The sequence below is a fragment of the Marmota marmota genome, unplaced genomic scaffold, assembly GCF_001458135.2.
Source record: "Marmota marmota marmota unplaced genomic scaffold, marMar, whole genome shotgun sequence".
Classification (NCBI taxonomy): domain Eukaryota; kingdom Metazoa; phylum Chordata; class Mammalia; order Rodentia; family Sciuridae; genus Marmota; species Marmota marmota.
Genome location: NW_026004437.1, coordinates 152,888 through 159,284, shown reverse-complemented (window position 1 = coordinate 159,284; position 6,397 = coordinate 152,888). Strand labels below are relative to the sequence as shown.

At 32.3% G+C, this 6,397-nt stretch overlaps 1 long non-coding RNA gene across 2 annotated transcripts in view; it reads right to left on the bottom strand.

Annotated features, from left to right (window-relative positions):
* The window catches only part of LOC125614621, a 116,344-nt gene that overhangs the window by 42,411 nt on the left and 67,536 nt on the right, over positions 1-6,397 (bottom strand). Inside the window, exon 3 of one of the 2 annotated variants that reach the window (XR_007345194.1) lies at positions 1,346-1,424. The exons of the other annotated variant lie outside the window; for it this stretch is intronic. This is a non-coding gene — a long non-coding RNA (uncharacterized LOC125614621). The remainder of the gene's footprint in view (positions 1-1,345; positions 1,425-6,397) is intronic. 2 annotated transcript variants of the gene reach the window in all.

Sequence of the window (6,397 nt, the reverse complement as noted above, 5' to 3'; positions counted from 1 at the left end):
AGATAATTTAAAAGCCCACAGATTGTCAAAAGTGACTGGCATATGTGCAGTTGTTTCTCCCCAGTTCAGCTGATGCCCTGCATCACCACAATGCCACCAAACATCTGATCTGGTAAAAATCTCTGTATGTAACTAGCTCACTGAAATGAGTCATAAGACACTTTGAATTTGTTGGGTGAATATTCCTTAGGATTCACAGATGACTAGGACTAGGACCTCAGAAAAACCTAAGAACAACAGTATTAAGTTTACTGGGAACATGTGTAGGATCCAGGAAGTCTCTGGGTCTGACACTTGAAAAAATTATCCTGCTATGTATAAGAACAAATCTCATCCTACCACAAACCACAAATGCACAAGTATTCTTGGATTTCATCTCGGAGTCCTGTTGCTATGGAAGATGAGACAGTGCATGTCAAGTACAGATGCTGGAAGACATCTCTGAAATATGTGTGAAACAAGAATATCAACAATATGGAAGCCATTATGCAGCAAAGCCTGGTATATTGGCACTCATAATGGCAATTCTGCTTGTTTGAGACTTCCCAATACATATGATATCCCACCTATCTATGTTCAGCCCTGCATTGGAGATGGAATGACTCATTGGAGACACATAGTCACCTAGCATCTCAAGATGGGTGTGTCTTGCTAGGAAGTCAATCAATCTGTCTGCAGCAAGACTCTTCTCATTAAAGTCTTATTCCTAACTTTGATATACTTTCCCTCAATTAAAAAAAAAAACAACTAGCCATTTTCTAGTCATTGTGTTCCAGCTCCTATGTGGACTTGAGAATCTATGAGATGCTCCACCTCTTTCAAAAGTAATTTCTGGCTTGGTATCTTTTTTTTTTTTATATGCACTCATGTACATGCCATTAAAAGCTTTAAAAATGATTAATCAGGATTTAACTAGTGTTTTCATTTCTTATATTAAAATGTAAATTTCTATTCAAATCATATTTTTAAAGCTGAGAAAACTGGTTAACTATTTAATTTCCCAAAGGCATTTTTAAGATACAGCTTCATAATAGCCTGTACGCTTTTCACAATTATGTACTTCGATACATCTTCTTGCCTCTAAAAATCTTGTTTATCGTGACTGGTTTTACACAAAGTACTGGATAGTGAAAATTGTATAATTACCATTATGTAACTGAAAGTAGTATTATTTTTAAAAAAGTGACTGCCATAAGTAGTCATTCTTCTGATATATTATATGATAACATAACCTGATGACAGTTTAATTTTCATTATAAATATTGTCATGCATCTGCATTTTTGTTTTGTTCATTAAAAAAATTTACTGAACTTCTCTCTCTCCAACTATGTATAGTTTCCATACCTTCTCTGAATCAAATTTTGCAAAAAACATTTTATTTCCTGCTCTTCTGAAAATTCTGAATTTTGATGAGAAGACATACCTGAAAGAAATTAAAATAATACATTATCCACTTACTACACTATGGTGAATATACTCTGCAAATATATAAAACTCCATCAAATTGAGGGAAATAGCTAGAGAACAGTAAGTACAATGTAAGGTCATTCTTAATCAAGAAACATGTAAAATTTACAACAGTATGCTGACAAAAGTTTGAAAATCATCTTGCAATTTCAAAGTGCCACATATGAAGATAAAACTCAAACAGCTAATGTTACCACAAAGATGTCAAATTACAGCATCTTGTTCAAGTTTTTCAGATATCACATTTGACTCAAAATTTGAAGGAATGGGCTGGGAATATAGCTCAGTTGGTAGAATCCTTGCTAATTAGTTCATTAAATTAAGTGAGTTTGATCCCCATCAACACACACACACCCACAAATCAATGTTGCAGAAAAGTACTTTATCCATTAAATAATTTATTATGTCTTAGTGGGGAGTGTTACTTAGGATTGAACATAGGAGTGTTTTATCATTAAACTACCTCCACAGACCGTTATATATACACTTTTTTAAAAGATGTTTTGAGACAGGATGTCACAAAGATGCCGAAGGTCATTTTAAACTTACAATCTTACTGTCACAGCTTCCCAAATGATACAGGCATTTATCACCCCACCTGACCTATTTTTGTTTATTTAGTAACTTCCATACATTATCCAAAATGACTATAATAATCTATTTAAGGATGATCTTAAATGGAATAAAAGTAATAGCACATGCAAAAAAAAAAAAAAAAGGAAAATCAGCTCAAGCAAAGATACAACATAACACTAGCAATTGAGAATTAGAAAACTGACATTTGTTAATTATCTAAGCAATGCCAAAAAAAAAAAACTTGAAAGATGTTTATTAAACTAATTTGAAAGAGAAGATTGAATGCAATTCAGAAAAAAAAATTGCAACAGAAAAAGTAGAACTATACTAGAAATATTCTTTAGGAAACAATATCTGATGAATTAGAAATGTGAAGAGAAAATATATCAAATATTAGAAAATCAATTAAAATATTTAAAGTAAGAAATTCATAAAGAAAAATTTTAAACTCTTAAAAATATACGATGAGACTAAGAAATAGAGAGGTTTCATTTATAAAGATACTTCTATATGGTTAACATTTGATTTCTTAGCAGAAGAATTCCAGAAAGAAATTAGAGTATATAGTCATGTGTACTTAAGGGAAAAATCAATGTAGAATATTATACCCAGCAAGACTATTTTTGAATCTTAAGAAAAAGACAGGCTTTCAAGATATATAAATGCTATTTTTTTTCACTTCTAGACCTGGTCTTAAAAAAATCAATAAATACTAAATTTAGTCATTCCAATATAATAAACCTGTACAGAAACACAAATCATATAGTATTTGAAAGCTTTTGTGAAAAACCAAAATATTTATAAAAATAAATTCCATTTTACTATCATTATGGTACATAAAACATTTAGTTTTGCTATGGAATTTGAAAGAATAAAGCATAAAAACTATCATAAATCCATATTAACAGGTAAAACATATAAAAGCAGTTTGACATCAGCTTGACAAGACATGTAAAGACACTGATTATTTTAGAGAATCAAAGTTCAGTTTAAAAATACAGTGTAAACTAAGTACTTTAATTTTTTGTTGTTATTTTTAGTTATGTATGACAGTAGAATGATCTTGACACAGCATACATACATGAAGTATAACTACCCATTCTTGTGGTTGTATATGATATGAAGTTACATGTGGAGAGTCACCCTGAATGAACACATGTTTAAGTCTTGATGAACAAGGCTTTGACCAACCTCTATTATCTAGTGGCTTCAGCATTGCCCAGCTCAGATATCAAGAGATGGCTTCAGAAGTAGGTATATACACTTGAGTTAAGTTACACTCACTTATTCCTTTATAATTCTACCCCTTTGCCCCTTTTTGGGATAGAATGATGAAGGTGATCCTTCTCTCACTCTCTTGACAGGGTCACAGTGAAGATAAGTGCTGGCAAAGCTGCTCTCCCACTGTCTTGACAGGGTCACAGTGAGGATGAATTCTGGCAAAGCCACACTGGTTGGTGGGTAACTGAAACCATGAGACCCTTTTTTATGTAATTGGGACTTTTCATTTTCATGCTCCTGTTCCTGACAGGAGGCGTGAGTATGTTAAATGCTAAACCAAATTAAACTTCAGATAGCTAGAACATAACAGGTAGTTCATACCTAGAAGGCTGTTCTACTACCCCACAGCATACTGAGGACAAAACTGATAATGGACAACAATCATTCTCCAAAAGGTCACGAGAATTTCAGGCACCACATTGATTATATCAACTAAGAACCCAGGCCCATATTTCTGGCCTCTTAGAAAGCCTAATCATTAGGCTTATTACACAAAGCCCACCATATGTAGTTTCATCCTCAATTAAGGAAAGTTGTGTTATACACTTAGGAAAGTTAAGATATATAAAGATACATTCTTCTCTTTTCTATAAACTTTCTTTTACTTCACATAGGGATTTATGATGAGAATAGTTAATATTGGTATTAAGTGGACTGATGTATAGAACTTACTTTTTACTCAGAGAGATTACAAAGATATAAGAACTAGTGCACTTTGACTAAGAAACAAACTCTGAGAAAGCAGCTCAACCAGTTTCATGACAATAAGTGTAGGAATTAATTAAAGTAGCACTATAAGAAATATTTTTAGAAAAATGTTAGAAATATTATTCTATTTAGACTCTTGGGCTTAGAATTCTTAAGTTTTTAGTTGTATGGGTTTCATTAATGCTTTAAGAATGGTTTATAAACTTTAAGATATTTTAAGTATAATACAAGTGGATTCTTTATATGGAAATTTTAGATTAAAAATAAAGTACAGGTATACTTTAAACTTAAAGGTTAATTAAAGGCTAGGAGACTTAGAGTCTGGTTATGTAGTTTGGCATTATTTAATAAGAAAATAATATATCTTGGGGAAAATACTACATCCTGGAAAAATCTGAAAAATGTAAATTAGTGACACATTTTATTGATGATTCTTTACCCTTAACAATTGATAACTAAAGGATACACCCTGGATAAATGTAAATTGATGTTACACTTTTCTATGCCCCTAATGATGGTTAAGGAAATGTCACATCTTGGCAAAGTTTTGAAATTGTATAATCAGTGATGTATTCTGAATCCATAATGATGATAAAAATTGCAATAAAAGATGACCCAGAGAAAGCTGCATTAGAGCTCTCTCCCTGGAGATTGCTCTAATGGAACGACTCCTATCTCATCTTTTTCGTGGATGCCACTCATCCTTCAGGACTCCCTGGACCCTGCTAGGGCAGGACCCCAGCAATAGAATGTTCCATGGAAATTTCCTTTGTGTATCCCAGTCTCTTGCTCTGCTTTTGATACCCACTCAATACATGAGATGAGTGTGGCCTTCCTAGATGTCAATCAACCTGCTTACAGAAAGACATTACAAAGCTAGACTCAACCCCCTGAAACCTGACCTCTTGCCTCATTTGAATGGCTTCTCCTCAATGAAAGTGTTCAGCATGGCTCCTCACTCCTTTTTTCCCATAGAACCCTAAAGTCAGAGGAGCCATCACAGGACCCAAAGACTAAGGTATTTTTCTCAATCTCTCTTTGATTATTTCATGCCAGTCCAGTTTTCCTGGGGTGACCTTAAGTGTTTAGTCATGGGATGTGATAATTACACTGGTTGTGATTCATCTATGGACATCAGAAAGTTACTTTGAATTAATTTTCCATTTTTTAAATACTTTTAGTATAATCCCAATATAATGACAAAGTAGATATAGAAGATAAAAACAGAAAAAGAGAGGAATATAAATATCACCATAAAAGTCTTTGAATCCCAAATTAAAACACGTTATTAAATAGTAGACAAAAGTATAATGATCAACGAAAACTTCCAAAGTTACAATAGTAGTTTCTTTCTCATCGGGAATTTAAATACAAATGAACTATTATGAAACACTAATCAGAACACAAACATGATGAGAAAGATTAAATGTAAAAATATGTTAATTATTTCAGATCTAAATCTACAGAAGATTCTCTTTAGAACTAATGTCACAAATAGACTAAAACACTAATAGATGATTGGAATATTACATTCAAGATCACAAAGATGGTAATAATTATATAAAAATAATCAGAGAAAATAGAATTTTATATAAAGATAATGTTGCCATTCTCTGGAATACAATAGTAGTAAATATATGGTTAACTCAAATCGTATTTTTCAAATACAAAAAGCAAACATTGAAATAATTCAACATCATTGAAAGCAAAAAAGTAATAGCAGGAGACATTCATTCCCAATTAATGCAAAGGAACAAAATAGCATTGGAATAGTACTCCGGAATTAGAACACTTAAACAACTATTATCACCCAATTAGGCTAAAAGAAGCAATCTTCTCAATAGTATAAGTAATATTATCTTAAGGAGACCAAGTTAAAAGCACAAAACAGATGATAATAGTTATTAAAAATTTTAAAATTGCTTTCTAACATAATGTAATTAGTTGGAAATCAAAAGTGGATGTGATAACCAAAAATTCATAAATATGAGGTCAAAGCCAATTATAGTAATTTAACAAGGCCCTAAGCAAATTAGAAAGAGGCAATCTCAAAATAAATTATAACAAGTGTTGTAGACCAGGGACAGTAGTAAACACCTGTAATCTCAGCTCTGTGACAGTTTGAGAGAGGAAGATTGGGAGTTCAATGGCAGTCTATGCAAAACTGAGGTGCTAAACAACTCAATTAGATAATGTCTCTAAGGAAAAATAGGGTTTTATCATGTTGTTTTGAGGGCAAGTGACCCTGAGGTCAATCTCCAGTACCCCAAAAATAAGGGCTGTGGGTGTGGCTCAGAGGTTAAGCAAATGATACAAAACACACACACACACACAAAAAAAAAAAAAAAAAAAAAAAAAAAAAAA